Source organism: Ursus arctos, unplaced genomic scaffold, assembly GCF_023065955.2.
Source record: "Ursus arctos isolate Adak ecotype North America unplaced genomic scaffold, UrsArc2.0 scaffold_28, whole genome shotgun sequence".
Lineage (NCBI taxonomy): Eukaryota > Metazoa > Chordata > Mammalia > Carnivora > Ursidae > Ursus > Ursus arctos.
In genome coordinates, this window is record NW_026622963.1 from 34,396,286 (window position 1) to 34,416,035 (window position 19,750).

At 45.7% G+C, this 19,750-nt stretch overlaps 1 long non-coding RNA gene across 1 annotated transcript; it reads right to left on the reverse strand.

The window, feature by feature from the left end:
- Positions 1-12,453: 12,453 nt before the first annotated feature.
- LOC130541937 (uncharacterized) lies at positions 12,454-19,442 on the reverse strand. Its single transcript, XR_008956070.1, has 2 exons — positions 18,958-19,442; positions 12,454-17,574 (listed from the first exon to the last, which is right to left on the reverse strand). It is a non-coding gene; the product is annotated as an uncharacterized LOC130541937 (long non-coding RNA).
- Positions 19,443-19,750: the final 308 nt, after the last annotated feature.

The following is a 19,750-nucleotide window of genomic DNA, read 5'->3' on the forward strand; positions in this document are numbered from 1 at the left end:
GCATACTCGCCATCTAATTATGGATCTGTTGCTCTCACCAGACTGAATTTCCTGGGGGCAAGGGCCTTCTCACTTATCTTTTTACCCCCAGAATATTACAAGAAATAAACACTTGAAAAAAATTGTCAAGTGAATGAATGGAGATGTTAAGGCCTGGGAAGCTCAGTCCACCCAGAGACAGGTGGACCAAACCAAACTTTAAGGTTAAGATTATCTTCATTCAGATCAATGGGGACGGTGGCCCACAATGTGTGCTCAAGGCTGAAGGAGGATTTATCAAAGTAAAAAGCAGAAGACATAGCCCTAGTCCTTGAAGTATTTTCAGTATTATTTGCAGCAGAAAAAAATAAGACAGGGGTGCCAGTCAATTAAGCGTTTGCCTTTGGCTCAGTCAATTAAGCGTTTGCCTTTGGCTCAGGTCAGGACCTTGGGGTCCTGGGATCGAGCCCCTGCTCAGTGGGGAGTCTGCTTCTCCCTCTCCCTCTGCCTCTCCCTCTGCTCCTGCTTGTTCTCTCTCTCTCAAATAAATTTAAAAAATCTTAAAAAAATAAAAATAAAGATAAAAGCTATTTTTATGAAAAGAAACAACAAGTTAAGGTATAACTGTCAGCCTATACATTCTACAGAAACTCAAGAGAGGAGGCAGAATCTTCCAGGCACCATTAAAGGACACTTTCTTCTCTCCATCAGAGGAGACTTCTAAGGGACTCTGGGTCACATGTGGCAGTGTAAGAGAGGAAACATAATGTCCAGCACAAACTAGAAATGGGGTTATGTGTGGCGTACTTCCTTCCCTGGAGCTTACGGTCTTGAGGAACAAATAGACTGAGCAAGAAATAATTGGGATGAAAAGAATCTGGTAGGAAGGACTAGGACCTAGAGAGATCAGTATAAACGGGGTGGATCTGGAAAGGCTGAATGAAGTTTCCCTGCAATGTTGAAGTAGAAGCAGTGTGTCCTATGAAAATAATTCAGATATTTAGGACAGGTGATTCCAGACTAGATAAAGACATAAAGCCTAAGGCGTTAAGTTTTCCAAATGTGGGGCTCTGACATGCTATTTTCTCTGCTCACTGGGCTGCCAATCTTCCCAACATAGAAGTCTTTTAGACCCCATCCATCACAATGGCATGTCTGATATTTTCTTTCATAGACAGCCTGCTGGTCTGCCTGAAGGAAACATCTTCTTATAGAGGTTAAGTCAGACCCGCTTGGCTTTAAATTACAGATCAACTACTCACTAGCTGCATGATCTTGGACCAATGAGTTAACTCTTTTTTTTTAAGTTTATTTTAATTTATTTAAGTAATCTCTATACCCAATGTGGGGCTTGAGTTCACAACCCAAGTTCAAGAGCATCATGCTTCTCTGACTGAGCCAGCCAGTTGCCCCAAGTTAACTTTTTTAAAAAGTTTGTCATATTTTTAAAAAGATTTATGTATGTATGTATGTATGTATGTATGTATTTGAGACAGAGAGAGAACAAGGGGGGGAGAGCAGAAGGAGAGAGAATCTCAAGCAGACTCTGTGCTGAGCATGGAGCCCCATGTGGGGCTTGATCTCATGACCCCGAGATCATGACCTGAGCCAAAATCAAGAGTCAGACACTTAACCGACTGAGCCACCCAGGCGCCCCTAAGTTAACTTTTTTTTTTTAAGATTTTTTATTTATTTGGCAGAGAGAGAGAGAGAGAGACAGCCAGCAAGAGGGAACACAAGCAGGGGGAGTAGGAGAGGAAGAAGCAGGCTCCCAGCAGAGGAGCCCGATGCGGGGCTCGATCCCAGAACGCCGGGATCACACCCTGAGCCGAAGGCAGACGCATAATGACTGAGCCACCCGGGCGCCCCATAAGTTAACTCCTTTTTTATCCTCAGTTTTCTGGGTATAAAGTGTGAATAGAAGATCATTTTCATCATTTGAATATTAAACAAGATAGTACCTGTTAATAGAGCTGTTGCATGACAAATGGTAAGTGGACAATGGATGTTAATAATTATTAAAAACAAGAAGTGGGTTCAAACTGATACCCAAATGCTCAGTCTTTATAGCTGAACCTCGGTTAATCGCTTTTGTACAAATCAAACGTATCTACCAGCAGAAGCAAAGTTGACTCCATTTTTTTTTTAAACCTATTCAAAATAACCATGATCTTACCATTTTCTCCTTGACCTTTCCAATGAAAGAAGTGGTGGGTGGAAGGAGAAGGTTCCTGCATAGCCCTGCCAGGAAGGGAAGTGGTCCAGGAGTATCAAGGCACACCAGCGCACAGGCCACCCTGAAAGCCTCGTTCTTCCCTAGTGCCACCTCCCAAAAGGATCTATGTGGGTTTGCTGGGAGGACACATCCATCCCAGCTGCCCTTAGGTCAGGTCAGGGGCTAAAGAGGTGAGACTTTCCGCCTACCAACCCAAAGGCTATGGACATCAGAGAGCCTGATTTTTAAAAGATGCAGCAGCTCTGTGTCACATAGGGTGTCAGGAAGAAGTCTCGTTCCCCCAAATTAAAGGTGCCTTCTGAGCAGAGAGGTTACTGGAGCCACTCAAGTCTTCCTGGGAGGTTTTTGGGGAGCTCTCTTAAAAGGCTGCAGAGGCAGCCTTCTGAGTTGGTGTGTGTGTGTGTGTATGCAGTGGGGGTAGGGAGACACCAATTTTCTGTTTGGCCATTCTGCTTTGACTAAAAGAAGAAAGGGACCCTGCTGTTTATTCTATAGATTCTTAGAGAGGAGAAAGGGTGTTGTGACTGTGAAGGTCCTTTGGGGGAAGGGCCAAGCCAGGGGACAGCTTTAGCCTCTCTCTAACTAGGGCTTATACCTCCTCCCTCCCTGATGAATTGTCTTTGGAACTTTTGCATTTTCTAGTTAATAATAGGGACACTGAAGGGACTCCATTTTTAGAAAGGCTCTGTCCCTGCTGTTTTTCTGCGAGGCCCCATTTATTCATGTTCTATATCTTACCTTGCATCCAAATAAACCAAAGAACCTATGTTCCCACTCCAAGGGGGAAGCAAGAAAGTTAATCATTTTCTGAGTTTGGTCCTAGGCCCCCAAACACCTGATCACATCTAAAAAGTACTGGGTCCCAAACATGTTCCAGGACATTAGCCTCGAACAAACCTCACCTGATGCTGGCATCAACACCCCCTACCTTCCATGCTGTATGAAATAACACCTATTGTTCACCTGACACTTGCCTTCGATCGAACCCTACCCTGGATTCCTGAAGGAACACGTACCCTGAACCCCTTTCCAATATAATCTCCTGAACCCAAGCAAGGAAGAGCCTCCCTCTCTCATCCTGACTCTGCCAGACACTCCGTCTGCTATAGTCTATCACTTATGCTATTCAGTAAACTCTGCTCTCACTTCCTCCTGGCTTATGTTTGATTTCTATCCTGCACATAGCCAGAGACCCTCTTGGCTGGTCCTGTGGGACCCCCTCTGGGTCCTCGGATCCGGCCTGCCTACGTCAACTTGATGGTTTAAAGGGTCCTTTGGGAATCTGTTGAGGCAGTGAATCACCACTGGAAATGTGGTTTGTGTAAATCTGGATTTGAATATAATGTTCTCCTAATGCAACCACATTCAGAAATATGATCATTAGCAATCATTTATACATGCACTCAAGTAATAAAAAACATTTACCTAAAGGCTGCCATGTAGCCTGTCTTCAAGGTGCTGGTGCTGAAAGTCTGCATGATTTGGCCACTCCCTCCTTCATCAGTCTGACCTGACATTCCTTGCTAATCCCTCATCCTACAATGCAGGCACATGCAAACACTTGCAGTCCCAAGACATGACAGAGGGGTTAATGAAATGAGCTCTGGAGCCAAACTGCTCTACCCCTTCCAGACTGTGTGATTCTAGACAAGTTACTTTATTTATTTTTTAAGATTTTCTTTATTTGTCAGAGGGAGAGAGAGCACAAGCAGGGGGAGCGGCAGGCAGAGGGAGAAGCAGACGCTCTGCTGAGCAAGGAGCCCAATGGAGGACTCCATCCCAGGACCCTGGGATCATGGCCTGAGCTGAAGGCAGACAATTAACCGATTGAGCCACCCGGGTGTCCCAACAAGTTACTTTAAAGTTAATTTACTTCTCTGCACCTCAGTTTCTTTACCTATGAACAGGGATTGTGGGATCTAGGGCGTCTTACGGAGGTAAAATGAGCTTAGATCCTAACCCATGAGAATAGTGCCTGACACTTAGTAAATAATGATCATCATTATCATCAGAATGTCCTTGCATTGGGAGGCCTGACAATCCTCCTTCTTTCAGACCCTGTTGAAGTGTCATCTGCTGTGGGAAGCCTCTGCAGACCTCCCCTGGGCAGAGTTAACACCCCTTCCTTAGTCCCACTCCTGTATTTTATATGTGCTTTTATATGACCTTTATTATGTGGAACTTCAATCACGTTCAATTTTCTGAATCAAAAAGAAGGCTTCAGAGCCTGACATAATCTGAAAAGAGAATAATCCTTATAGGAGAGATTCTTGCTTCTATAAAGAACAGCTCACCAAAAAACAGACCCTTTACTACAGAGAACTAGTGGTTACCGGAGGGGAGGTGGGTGGGAGGAATGGGAGAAATAGGGGATGGGGATCAAGCACACAGTACCGTGATGAGCACTGGGTGATGTATGGAAGCGCTGAATCCCTACGTTGTACACCAGAAGCTAACATCACACTGTATGTGAACTATACTGGAATTAAAATTAAAAAGAGTAAAAAAAGAAAAAAGAGTAGCTCATTAACCTGTTTGAGCGTGTAACTGGTGAACTCCAAACTGAGCTGGTGAAGGAATATTTTCAGGGTGGAGTTCTTCCTGTCTTGGGCTGCCTATTCCCAATTTGTCAACATCCTGCCTCCCAGCTCGCACCACTGACTGGGCTGCCCAGAGAATGATGCCTGATACCAGCGTTCCCTCTCACCCCGGGGGGGGCCCAGCCACAGGGAACCGCTTTCAGTTCCACAAACGCCTTCTGGGCCTTCCTTACAGCAGTTCTTTCTGCCTCCAGCATTTTCCAGCTCTCCCTTCTCCCTTTTGCTTAGCTCTTCTTCCTTCAATCTTCCTTCCTTCCTCTACCCCTAAAGCCTTCTCTTACCTCATCTCCGGAGATGGATTCCATTACTCTCCCAGGTGGCCACTCAGCTCCTCCGCCTTCCCCTTTCATAACACTTACCACATTTTATTGTAACGATTTCTCTGACTTTTCTGCAAAATTGTAGGTTTCACAAGCCAGGGACTATGCTTGGAAGACTAACCTTAGGCACAATCCCTAACGGTAGGTGATGTGTAGTAATGGTTGTTAAGAGCAAACATGAATGAATGAATGAATGAATGAATGAATGAATGAATGAACAGAAGGAGTGAATGCTTGGTAGCAGGCACCCGCCTGCGTCACATTCCCTCTTTTTATCTCCCAAGAGAATCTGTGCACCATGGGGCTTAAAAAAGAGAAGCAGCCGCAGCAGCAGCAGCAGCAGCAGCAGCAGCATCTCTCAACGAAAGGAAGGAAATTGACTAGGAGAGGGATACCCGAATCATTTAAAATTTCACAATAGAAACTCTCGGCATCTGAGAGTTTTCTCCCACTCCCTTCAAAGTCCACCCCCTCCCAATTCAACACGTTTTAAAAGAAAGCAAAAGAAAAAATATATAGACAAAATGCTTTAATGCCAGAATGTTAACTACGGTTTTCTCTAAGCCTGTGTTGACTGACACAAAGGCCACTAGCCATAGAGGCCACTGACCACTCGAGAGAAGGTGAGTTAGGATCAAAATATATTGCAAGTGCAAGTGCACATGCTAGATTTTGAAGACTTAGCATGAAAAAAGGAATTTAAACTATTGGTCATATTGATTACAATGTGAAATGATAGTACTTCTTTTTTTAATGAAGTAGGCTCTGTGCCCAACATGGGGCTTGAACTCACGACCCTGAGATCAAGAGTCGCATGCTCCACGGACTGAGCCAGCCAGGCGCCCCACTAGTACTTCTGATATATTCAGTTAAATAAAGCATATTAAATTTGATTTCACTGGTTTCTTTTCACTGTTTTTAATAGGCTAGATGACTTAAAACGGCCTTTGTGGGCATGTAGAGGTTAGTCTGCAAGCAGGGTCAGGTGGCTACCTCCTTTCTGCTGAGAGCTGCTTTTTTCAGTCCTTTCCTGGTCTGCTAGATGCCCTTGAACCCTGGCATTTTCTCCACTGCCTTTGGTGTGACCTCTGGGACTGGGATTTTGGTGTGGCAATAGGGTCTGCTTCCTGTGTCCTGACCTTGGGTCCTGTTTGCCCAGCTACTTACCACAGCTCTCAGTTTCTGTCTCTGGCCCTGGCCTGTGACCTGACCATAAAGCTACACAGTTCCCTTTGGGCTATGGTTTGGTTTTGGTTTTTCTCTGTGTTCCCTGAATGTGGGAGTTTGACAAAAAGAAATGAGATCTGTTCTTTAGGCAGTTATTTTGAAATCACCCATCAGAAAATATTGTTGGGGCACCTGGGGGGCTCAGTCGGTTAAGGGTCTGCCTTCGGCTTGGGTCATGATCCCCAGGGTCCTGGGATAGAGCCCCACTTCGTCGTCTCTGTCTCCCCCTCCCCCTCTTCCTCCCCCTCCCCCATCTCCTCTTCCTCCTCCCCCTCCTCCTCCCCCTCCCTCTTCTCCTCCCCCTCCTCCCCCTCCTCCTCCCCATCTCCTCTTCCTCCTCCCCCTCCTCCTCCCCCTCCCTCTTCTCCTCCCCCTCCTCCCCCTCCACCTCCCCCATCTCCTCTTCCTCCTCCCCCCCCCCTCCCTACTCAGCAGGGAGTCTGCTCCTCCCTCTGCTGCTCCCCCTGCATGTGCTCTCTCGCTCTCTCTCTGACAAATACATGAATAAAATCTTAAAAAGAAAGAAAATATTGATAGATGAAAAATACATCACAAAATGCCTCAAGTTGATCATTGTAATAAACAACTTGTCAACACATGCAAACTGTTTGCCCTCTGTTCTCTTGAATTAAGGGGAGATTGATTCTCCCAGGAAGCTACCATTTGGGTAGAGGGTTGGGTGAATCAGGTGGCCACACAGCTGTCTTGGGTCTTCAGAGGCAACTTTCTCAGCCACGTCCAATCAGTTCTCTCACTACAGAAAGGTTGGCTCAGTCCTCTGGCTCAGTTTTTTTCTGTGTCAAGTTAGGCTTCCTCAATCATGCCAACTTTAAAAGTCCATATGCTTATACATGTGAGTGGGAAGGAGAATAACTCTAAATAAACACAAAATCTTGAGCACACACGTCTTCCAAATCTTTCTGCCTTTCCTGGGTGCCAAGAGAAGTATTCCTCCTCCTCAGTAGTGTCAACGTTTCTGCCCGTCTGTGGGATACGGGTCCGTAAGTACTGGCGCTTTGGAGTGCTATGACCTGGGTTTAAATCCTGGCTCTGTCACATACTAGCAGTGTGATTTGGGGCAAGTAACCTCTCTGAGCCTCAGTTTTCTCCTCTGTATATTGGGGATGACAGTCTTCTGGAAAACACCTGGCCAAGAGGAGCTATTTATTACCATTTTATGCTTGCGTCATACCCTGCTGACCTGGGGCCTCACTCCTCCCTTTCCCGCCAGCAACTACAACAGCTGCCTTTGCCTTAAAAAATTATACATATACATATGTGTTCACATAGGCATCTCTCCTAACTTTTAGAAAGAAAAATATGCCCCACTTGACTCTCTCTTTGGTTAATGTCTTACTTTCCCCTTTACTCCACAGCCAGATCTTGGATTGCGGGTAGTTTACCGCTGTCCCGTTCTTCTTCTTTTCTTCCCAGCCATCTGTCATCTGCTCTGACATTACAAGGGATCCTCAGACACCACTTCGGCGGTGACCAGTTGGTTGGCAAGTCCAGCAGTCCCCTGTGGGTCCCCATTCTTCCTGACTTCACTCAGCACTCACTGCCCCTTCTTTAATGCTTTTCTCCTCCCGTAGCTCTGATGACCATCAGAAGTTCCCCAACCAGAAGGATCCCTGTCCTTATGAACTGGGGGCCCTGAGGGATCCCCAGCAATCTCCTCACCTCCTCTACTCCCTGGCTATCCCCTCTTTAAAATGCTCCGTCAGCCGGCCACTAGCCCTCTCTTCTCAGACCTCCTGCCAGCCCCTACTCCCCACCCCTCCCCCACGGGCGACATTCCTTCCCGATGGCCTGTGGTTACTTCGGAGCCAGCACCTGCAGCCACACCACAGTTGACTCCTCCCCTCCAGCTCACAAGCGGAAGTGGCTTCCCAGCTAAAGCCAGACCCTCCACCTCTGCCCTAGAGCCCTCCCATCTGCCTTCTGGGCACCTTTAGGGGAAACAGCATTGATCAGTGATTTGCCTTCAGCCTCACGCACTCCACTGTGTCCTCCCCGCAGCATTTAGGATCTCACCCACCTTTAAAAAAAAATTTTTTTTTCCCTTGCCCTCACTTCCCCCTCTAATTACTGCCTTCTCTCCCCTCCTCCATTTTAGCCAAAGCTCTTGAAATCAAGCCCATGTTCTCTGCTTCCTCCTTTTGCTCTCCACTCTGGTTTCTGCCTTAAGGCTCTGCCAACGGCTCCCTCCATGCCTTGAATTCTAAGTGCTTTACTGGGATGTAGGATTCCCTTAATGATGAGGGTGATGATAGTACTGTCTCTGTGAAACACCTGCAGAGTGCAGATGGATTTCGCAAATTAGCCAAGGTCACCTGGCAGGGGTTTGAAACCAACAGGACACTTGGGCTCAGAGTCTGTGCTGCTGACCACCATGTCACACTGTACTCCATGCTTTAAACCGGGTGGTGTGTGTGTCCAGCACTGGGCACAGTGCCTTGCATCTAGTAGGAGAGGGATCAACGTGTCTGAGTGAATGAACACATTCTGCCATCACGGTTCAAGTTCTTCATCTCTTGCTCTTAGAATAACCCACTGATCAAAGGTTCTTAAAAAGGGCAGGGGTTGGGGCGCCTGGCTGACTCGGTTGGTGGAGCGTGCGGCTCTCGATCTTGGGGTTGTGAGTTCAAGCCCCACGTTGGGTGTAGAGATGACTTAAATAAATAACCCCCCCCCAAAAAAAAACTTAAAGTGCGGGGGCTGAGGTTTATGTCTGCTTTTCTGGAAGAGGGCCTAGTTTTCATGAATTTTTCATAGGAGTCTGTGTCCCCCCCCAAAAGTTAGTAACTTCTTGATTCATTCATTTCTCTGTCTTTGGTTTTCTTTTCCCCAACCTCCTCCCTTATCATCTCGTACACTGCCATTAGATGACTAGATTGTCAATGTTTTATTTTAATTCTGTCGCTGATAAAAACGTAAGAACAAATAACCTGCCTGCACCCGAAGTGGCCTTGAGTGCCTCCTTGGCAGTCTGCCTCCAAGATAAAAATCAAACACTTTGGCCCAACAGCTAAGGGTTTAAGTGATCAAGCCCCAGAACATTTTACCAGTACTATCCTCCATTTTTCTCCTGAGTCTTCTGTTCCAGTCAAACTGAAGTCTTGTACCTTTAAAACTTCTCTTCTGACCCACCTCTCAGGAGTCAGTTCAACAGTGATGTGTTACATTCCTGATCTAAGCCAGGACTTTGCCTGGGGCTGGGAATACGAGGATGACCACAACACAGTCCTTACTTTTGAGAAACGATCTGATTTGGGAGACATACGTGAAAACGAAATCCCAAAAATAGGGGATGACAAACTCGTGAGAGTCATTCCTGCTCAGAGGTGGGGTGGAACTGACATAAAGAAGACTTTCTCTATGTTAGATGTGTCTGTATTCTTTACATGTTTCTTTTACGACAAGCGTGCCTTAATTTTGTAACCAGAAAAAAGGTTTTATCAGGTAAAGACTGTGATTAAGTCAATTCTGAGCACCTGAGTGCCAAGGGAAAAAAACCCTATAACTGTCCAAGAATTAGTAAAATTAGGGGTGCCTGGCTGGTTCAGTTGATGAAGCATGTGACTCTTGATCTTGGGGTTGTGAGTTTGAGCCCCATGTTGGAGGTAGAGATTACTTAAATACATAAATAAAAATTAAAAAATAAAGAATTAGTGAAATTAATGAGGAAAGGACACTCAACCAATAGAAAAATGGGCAAAAGCTAAGAATAGACATTTCCCGGAAGATGAAACATTTATGGTCAATAAATATATGAAGCCCTGTTCAATTTCACAAATTATCAGGAAGTACAAATTGAGACCACAATGAGATTCCATTTGATATCCATTTGAGTGGTGAAAATTGAGAAACCTGACAACAGCAAGTATCGGAGAGGATGTGGAACAATAAGATCCCATATATGATGTTGAAACTACGAACTGTTAAAAAGCACGTTGGTAAACAGTTCGGAACTGTCTTGTAGCATTGAAAGTTGACTTAGCCTTTGACCCAGCATTTCTACTCCTACATATATACACAAGAGAAATTCCTATACTCGTGTACCAGTGGGTTTTACATGAATTTTCTTAGCAGCGCTCTTGCAACAGCAAAAACCTGCAACAGTTTGCATGCTCATTATCAGCACGTTGGCTGTATGTGTTTGAGTTCCTCAAAAGCAGAGACGGGGTCAAGGACTTGGTTGCAGGTTATTTATTTGGGAAGTGATCTCAGGCAGCGGGAGTGAAGGACTGAAGGATGAGGCAGGGGAGGAAGAAAAGCAGACTCGGGGCATGTGATTCTGTGGACTGACGCCTCTGAGAAGCATACAGAATGCCTTCCAGAATTGTCCATCTGAGGGATGGGAGCCTGGGGCTTTTATCCCTTGGCTCATGTCCCCCATTAGTTGAGGGTTAACTCCCCTTGTGGCAGAGAAGGGCCTGAAGCAGAAATCAGAGAAACCCAAGGCCTAACAGGAACAGTAGGAATTGCCAGTGTTTGGGAGGTCCCATGAAACTGGCCACGATGTATTTGGCTAAAATCAGAGGTGAGTCAAGGGGAAGAACACAGGGTACCAAGAGCCTCTGCTGCAAGGGGCAAAGTAATTTAGTGTATTCACACTCTAGAATAATCTACAGCAGCCACAGTAAATAAACTCAGCTACTTACAGCAAGCCCGAGATAAATCTTAGCACTATAACGTGGAAGATGAAAAAGAAGTCCCAGGATATTACGTAGGGGATGATACTCTTGAATAAAGAAAGCAACTGAAATACATGTGTTGGGATTATGTATGTAGGTTCACATACACAAATATGTACTTATGTGTATGTATAAATACATAGACGTACATAAATTTATAGAAATTAAACTTTTTCTGTGTACTTGAATTCCAAGGGAAAAAAAACTCTAAGGGAATATTAAAAGAACATGTAAGGAAATCCTGAAAATTAATGAGAAAAGGATAAAAAGCTAATAGAAAATGGGCAAAAGACATGAACAGCTATTTCACAAGAGGAAATATTTATAGGTAGTAGGGACACCTGTGTGGCTCAGTGGGTTGAGTGTTTGCCTTCAGCTCAGGTCATGATCCCGGGGTCCTGGGATTGAGCCCCACATCGGGCTCCTTGCTTGGTGGGGAGCCTGCTTCTCCCTCTGCCTGCCTGTCCTTCTCTCTGACAAATAAATAAATAAAATCATATATATATATATACACACATATATATATATATATATGGCTAGTAAAGATATATAAGCACATTCAAACTCAACTTTTTTAAAAGCAAGACTTTTTAAATTTTTATAAACCTAGGGTAATTTTTTTAAATTGAAGTATAGTTGACACAATGTTACGTTCGGTTTCAGGTGTACAACTCTGCACAGATTCGACAACTCTACTCCTTCTGTGGGGTTCACCACAAGTGTGGCTACTATCTGTCACCACATAAGGCTGCTACCATACTGTTGACTCTTCCCTATGCTGTACCTTTCATCCTCGTGACTTATTCATTCCATTACGGAAGCCTGTATCTCCCTCTCCCTTTCACCCATTTTGTCCTCCTCCCCCTCCCTCCTGGCAACTATCAGTTCTCTGTATTTACGGGTCTGTTTCTGCTTTTTGTTTGTTCTTTTTTTTTTTTTTTTCCCTAGATTCCACAGATCCATGGAATCAAAGCTAGGGAGACTTTAAAAATTGATTTAAAAAATATTTTCTAGGGGGCGCCTGGGTGGCTCAGTCGTTAAGCGTCTGCCTTTGGCTCAGGGCGTGATCCTGACATTCTGGGATCGAGCCCCACGTCAGGCTCCTCCGCTGGGAGCCTGCTTCTTCCCCTCCCACTTCCCCTGCTTGTGTTCCCTCTCTCGCTAGCTGTCTCTCTCTGTCAAATGAATACATAAAATCTTTAAAAAAATAATAAAAAGAAGATTTTCTAGATAAAAATATTTTTAGAAGCAAGAAAATGATAAACACAAGATTAAGCATTGGGTGGGGGGGGGTATATGTGGAAGTTGTCAATCCTAGTTTTTAGGGTGGATGATTAGTAACAAAAGAGGGTCACACATGAACCGATGAACGTAGGATTCTGAGCCATGGATTATATTTAAAGATTTTATTTATTTATATGACGGGGGAGGGGTGGAGGGAGAGGGAGAGACAGAAGCCGAGTCTCCACTGAGCACGGAGTTGGATGTGGGACTCGATCCCAGGACCCCAAGATTATGACCCAAGCCGAAGTCAGACGCTCCAGCAACTAAGCACCCAGGTGCCCCAAACGCACTTCTGTACATCTTAAGATCTAAGATTATATGGTATGATAAATGTATTCATAGGTATCTGTAAGATACACTGATGACACGAAAGAGGGAGTTGGGAGATGCTCCTTCACACCTGGGAAGGTCAGGGGAGCTTGACCAAAGAGGTGGTAGCTGAGGGGTTTAGAAGAACAAAGAGGGGATTGGCAAATTCTGGCGAAGGTGGAGGGCATGGGAGGGCCCTCCAAGTGGAAAGAGCGGCATCAACAAACATACGGATATATGCCGTGTGGCATGGCCAGTAAACTACAGACAATTAGTGTGGACAGAAGAGGAGAGTGGGGGAGGTAGAGGCACGTGATGGACAGAGAAGATAAGAAAAGGTCTATGATAAGGAGGTTAGACAGTATTCCACACTGCAGACGAACAAGAGCTTTGGAGGATTTTAAGCAGGGCACTGACGTGATTTATCTCAGGGAGATCCTCCCCACAGACTGGCTGGAGGGTGCTGGAGGGAGGAAGGTATTATATGATATTTGTCCAGGTGAGAGATACACACGGCCTAATTTACTCTGGAGGTCTGGGGTGTGTGTGTGTGTGTGTGTGTGTGTGTGTGCGTGTGTGTGTGTGTGTGTGTGGAGGAGGGAGCTGTGTGGACTAAATCAAGAGGTTTTTAAGGTATAGAATGGGCGGGATTTTATTTCCCTGCTCTCCCACATTTTTTCTTTAGAACGCTTATCATTCCTTGACATATTTACTTATCTATGGTCTGTCTCCCCCCACCAGGATGTAAACTGCAGGACAGCAAGGATGTTAATTTTGTTCCCTCCTCAATCCCCAGGGCCTAACAGTTCCTGGCACATGATAGGTACTAAGCAATTATTTGTTGAACGCATGCAGTTTAGCTAGGAAGGAGAAATATAGGGTAATAGCCAATAGGGGAAGAATTTCCAATGCCCTAGTCTAATTTAGTTCCTGTATCTCCTATTAATCTCTTCCAGAGCTCAGTCTCCAGCTAAGTATTTGACCAAAAAATAAAAAGTGCCTGTTTCTGCCTCTCACCCTTGTCTCAGCCTGAGTTAATGATCTTTCCCGTTCCCTCCACCTACCCTACCTGCTCTCCAGCTACCTCCACTTCTTCTCTCTGGAAACCCTGGTTTTTCGGATTCCCTGAAGATCCTTGGCCACAGCTTAGACAGTTCTCGCATTGTTCTATGATCACATACCTGCTAGATATTCTGCCTTTGTCTTTCCGGACCCACCCTCTGTCCTTTTCCAGAGGCTGGCCTTGAAGGACACTGTCATCTGGGCTCACTTGTCCTTAGGCTTCCTCTCGGGTTCAGCCACCGGGGGGGGGGGGGGGGGGGGGGGTGTACCACAGGAGACCTGAGGGCAAGAGAGAGAGGTAGTGCTGTATTCCTGTAAGTTCCTATGGGCTCTCTCTTTCCTGAAGCTTTTGTTCTCACTTAGCCTGTGGCTGATAATGGCTTCTCAGCAGATGTAGCCCTGGGGTGCTTCACTATCCCTTGTTGGTTTCCCTCAACCCTGCCTGCCTCTTTGTCACTGTCCCTTCATTAACTCTCTTCAGTTACACATTTTGAGCAGGCCATCTGTTTCCTGCTGATCTTGGCTGATACAAAAGCAAAAATACAGAATTGTATCTTTTTTGAAAAGTTGAGCTATGATTCACAAAATTCACCCTTTTAAAGTATACAATTCAGTTTCAGGTTTTTAGTGTAGTGGAACAAGCTGTATCTTTCTCCGAATAATATGTAATCAAATGTTTTCCAAGTTACTCCTTTCTGCTTACTCAGTGGTAAGTTACACAATGTTACATACCATAAGTTACTCCAACTTTCCCTACCACAAATAAGGCTATAGTAAATATTGTACATGTGGCCATTCTCTTTGGGGGAGGGTTATTTCCCCAGGAAAAGTTTCCAAGAGCGGTATTGATGAGTCAAAAGGGCCACATTTCTTTTAAGGCTCTTCAGAAGTAAGGTCAGTTGCTTCTTAAAGGGATGATGCCCGTTCACATGGCCACAGCTTTCTCTGAATGTACCAATTACATCATCTTACTAGCACTGGAAAGTGAATAAGGTATGTATATTTTGCTAATGCAGTGTGTGATGTTACCATTTGAATTTCTTTGATAGCCATACCAATCCTAAGCCATTCAAAGCCATGTTTAGCTAAATGGGAATGGAGGGACAGTGATTTTGAGTGGACTATAAAATGGACAAATGATGGAAGAAGAAGGTTAAGATATACACAGAGTTGGTCATACTAGTCTATGAGCATTAATGGCTCTCTTTCAGTTGACTCTCTGGAATCAACACTTTCTAGTCCCTCCAGTTAAACATATTGACTACTACCCATGACCTACTGAATGCTTTCATCTCTGGATTTCCTACACACTTCTTCCTACCAATTGAGTTAGATGCCTAACAAGAGTCTGTTGTGTTTGGTCCCAACCCTCCCTGTGACAGCCGTGTGCCAGAGTGTAATTAATTTAAGTTACACAAACCGATGAAACATAAGCATGAAAAGAAACAGTTGTTTCTATGAAATGTCAGTTGAATGCTCTGGAAATATTAGCTAACAACCATTTGAAAATTACTGTCAAACCAGATGAGGGTGAGACAATTACAAAGGATTTTTTTTTTTTTTAAGAGGAAGGCTTCTCTTATATTGCTTTGCAAGAAGTTTTAAGTCCTTAGTCAACTTTAAAGAAACAAATTGGAAAGCACAGAAAATATACCGTGGATAGGATTTCTGTAAGAAAGATCTCAAGAACACTCTAATCGGCACTCTTGCTCAAAGAAAAATTTTGGCCTCACATCCGAAGACTGGCAAATGGGTGTTCCATACAGGTTTTAAGTGACGAGATGTTAAGGTATGGATTTGCCATTTTTTATAATTCACTGCATTCATATACTTTCCTGTTCAGCTGCCTAACTATTGGGTCAGACCCAATTTGTTTGGGCAGAGATAGATCCTTATTCCCTAACTTTTTTGTTTGGTTTTGATAAGAGGGCGGGTGGGAGAGAATTCGTCCCAGACTTACCTAACTGGTGAATTTGGATCTGCCTGCCCTCAGAGAGAGTGCAATGTTCTCTAATTAGACACAGTGAAAGTTGTTAGGCCCCCTTAAGGGGGAGGTTGGAGTTTTGGGGGAGATCATTTTAATTCAGGGAATATTAAAAAGGCTACAGTCATCAGTCAAGCCACATACTTGAGTTCAGTTCTATTGGTGATGGAGTTGTATTTTCATTTTCTCATTGGTTCTGGACTTAGAAGAAAGGGATGGTACTTACTTTCCCTATCATATTCCAACAGTGGTGGATACAACAGCTTCTATGTACTGTCACAATCAAGATACATTATTCCCCTTTTATTTTAGTCTGTGATTCTGTTCATTCAAATGGAAAGTTGTCTCTGGTTTACAGGTGGTAGCCCAGCATTGTCTGAAGTTCAATCTGCATCTCAGGCCAAATAAAGAAGAGAACATTTATGGCTTCTGAGAAATATTGCTATCAGGAAATATTTGCTAAGAAGGGAAGAGGAACCCAAACAGGGCTTGTGCCAATCCTTCTATCCCCGCCCCCACCACATCCTGAGAGAGCCTTGACTGTCCTGTTGACTTCTGGGACATGTAAACATGGCAAACTGAAGGTCACAGTCTATGTGGCTATTTAAATGAGAACTGTAAACATAGCAGGGGATACTCTAGCCTCTTTTCAATGTCCTTTGAGGCATTTTGTAACCCTATAGTGGGTCATAAAATCAATGTAATAGGGTCTGACCACTGTTCGAAAAGAAATAAAAATAAAGTTGAAAGTATCAGCCAGCAGTGCATATGAGTAATATGTCATGAAACTTCCGGCTCAGAGGTGAATTTATATACATCCATGTGTATATTCTGGGTTGAGATGAACAATATATTTTGTATAGAGGGTCACAATCAAAAAAGTTTGCCAAGGGGGTGCCTGGGTGGCTCAGTTGTTAAGCGTAGGGTGGCTCAGTCGTTAAGCGTCTGCCTTCGGCTCAGGGCGTGATCCCAGCGTTCTGGGATCGAGCCCCACATCAGGCTTCTTTGCTGGGAGCCTGCTTCTTCCTCTCCCACTCCCCCTGCTTGTGTTCCCTCTCTTGCTGGCTGTCTCTCTGTCAAATAAATAAAATCTTTAAAAAAAAATGTTTGCCAAGAATATTATTCACTAATAAAAAAAGGAAATCCTGCCATTTTTGACAACATGGATGAATCTTGAGGGTGTTATGCTATGTGAAATAAGTCAGAGAAAGACAAATACCGTATGACCTCACTCATTTGTGGAATCTAAAAAAAGCCAAACTCATAGAAAGTTGTAAAAAAAAAAAAAAGCACTGGTTTAAGGTGCACATTTCTTATTCCTCTCGTCCTCATTCTTTGCTAATCTGTTCTCTCTGAAACTCTGGTGCCTTTTGAATAAAGGTTGTAGTAATTAACAGGCAGAGAAGCAAGGGCCAGTTCTCATTCTGTAAAGAGTTGGAATGCAAAAACTGTTGCCCCTACCTCACTGCTGAGTCAATCAAATATCGAAATATCATTAAGTTAGAAGGGCTGAGATCCAGAACCTCATTAAGTAAGAGGTTACGGGAAAATCTACTTTAAAATTTATCACCTGCACAGTTCAAGCTCCAGGGGTTCTTCTCAACCGCAAATTACAAAAGGTTTAGCTTGGCATTCGAGACCATGGCCCCATCTTATTTTTCTGGACTTTGTCTCCTACTTTTCTCCACCTTGAATCCTATGCTTCAACCAAACCAACTTCTGGTGTTCCTTGAACACCCCATCCATTTCTTATTTTGTGTCCTTGATTGCAGTGTTCCTCCTGTGGAGGGCAGCCTCCCCAGTCAGCTCATCTCTGCTGACTTAAGTCCCTTCCATCCTTCAAAGATCCATTTGCAATTTCCTTTCTTCTTGATTCCTTAAAGAAAAAAAAATTTTTGTTTAAAGGAGGCTCCATACCCAACGTGGGGCTTCAACTCAAGACCCTGAGATTGTGAGTCCCATGCTCTACCAACTGAGCCATCCAGGCGCCCCCTCCTTTCTTAATTCCTAATATCTCTTTTGACTCCAAAAAGATTTCTTAAAAAATACCTTTCTTAAAGATACTTTTAAATATCATTTTTCCTGATTTAAAGAGAAATATTAATGTACTGTGAAAATAAGAAAATGAAGAAGTCACAGAAGAAAATAAAAATCCAATTTATCGAGGCATGATATCTATGTGTGATATGCATAGTATATTTATATATTACAAGCTAGTATTATATCATCTTATGATGTGCTTTTCAATTACAAATATTTCCCATGTCATTAATCTTTCCCTTCAACATGATTTTTAATGGTTACAAATAAACTATAATTTATTTAACAATCATATAACATTGGGTACTTTGTTTTCACATATGGTGCTATATTTTGGGGGAGTATAAATGGGGTGGTATCCAGGGTACGATAACAAATTTCCTAAAATAGCATAATAGAAAATTGGGGCCAATAGGATAATTAGGAGAAATGTAAGTTTCCCTATGAATCTTTGGAAATACTGGCGGGTATGCTGGCTTTCCCACTTCAAGAGGAAAAGGGGTTTGAGCCAACTGCACTTAAGTTTTAAAGGACAGTAACCCCAGAAGGCTTACGGATGACTTTGGGGGTCATCTAGGCAGCTGATCCAGGGAAACATGAAGGACTCAGTAGCAATGCCTCCCCATCTCAAAATATTTCCATCTTTATGCATCCTTTAAATCTTGTAGGAAGAGGTGTCCCTCTTCTCTGATCTCTTCCTCCCCCTCCACCAGCCGTATCTATCTCATTTTCCTTTTCTGGGATCTTGCACCATTAATTATCCCATCTCTCGTCTCTTATTCTCTCCTCTTAGCTCCTTTATTTGAGAACTTCACCTCATATTGGGGTGCGGGGGGCGGGGATAAAGAAATCGCCTCTCTCCTTTGCTCTTATTCTCCGGCTCACTGCCACACTTCTGAAAAGATCACCCTTTCTGCTTTAATTGCTTCACACACTTCTTATCCCAGTGCTCAACTCAGCTCACTGCCAGGCGCACAGCGGGCCCTGGCTGAAAGCTAGTTCCACCCCTCTTGCAAATTGGCATCTCTTTCCTGGTTCTTCAGAAGGAATTTCTCCACGGTCAGCGGTGGGTGCCCCCTGTCAGACACCAGGGCCTCACCTCTGCGCTCCCGCACCCTGACCTAGCACCTTAAGACCGCCTGCTTCCAGGTGCGCTGGGGTCTTGGAAGGTCCTGCGGGTCACCCTCCTGGCCTTCTGCCCGCCTCTCTGCGTTCTCACCTTGCAGTCAGAGCTTCCCCCGCCACTCAAGAGATCTCCCAGGCTACCCCCGGGAGGCCCCGGGTGCCGGTCGTCAACTCTGCTCACCGCGGGTCTCACGGTTCTCCCAGAGGCGACACGTCAGAGTGCCCCCCGCCTCCAAGCCTGCGAGCAAGTCTCCCAGGCCGGCAATGACCACACACTGAGGGCGCACCCACTAAGTGCCGGGCCCGCGCCACCTCTGCTTCCTTCCACCTGGCAGCCTCTTGCTAGGCCCCACTACGTGCCAGATCTAGTGACGAGGACGCCGTCCCGGCTCCGGAGGCGCTCGCCGTCCGCTGGGGCGAGACGGCCGCGGGGGCAGCTCGGGTCCCTCTAGCGGGAGACGGCGGTCCCTGCCCAAGGCCCCCGCCCGGGAGGCGCGGCGGAGGACGAGGGGCCCAGGGCTCTGGGAGCGGCCGCCGGGCCGGAGCCGCGGCGCCGGGGCACTTGGCCGGCCCGGCGGGCGGGCGGGCGGGGCAGGGGCGGGGGCCCGGCCGGGGCGCGCGGGGTCGGGGGTCCAGCCCTGCGCGGCGCCGCCCCCGCCCCGCCCGCCCCGCCGCCGCCGCCGCCGTCGGGCCCGCGCCGCGCAGCCCGCCTCGGGGCGGGAGGCGGGAGGCCGGAGGCGGGAGCTGGAGGCCGGAGGCCGGGCCCAGGCCGGGGTAGCCCCTCCGCCGCGCCGCCCTGGGCCGGCGCCCAGGTCCGAGTCGCCTTCCGCCCGCCCCCCCTCACCCCCCCGCCCGCGGCCCCAGCCGGGTCCCGCCGCCAGGCCGGC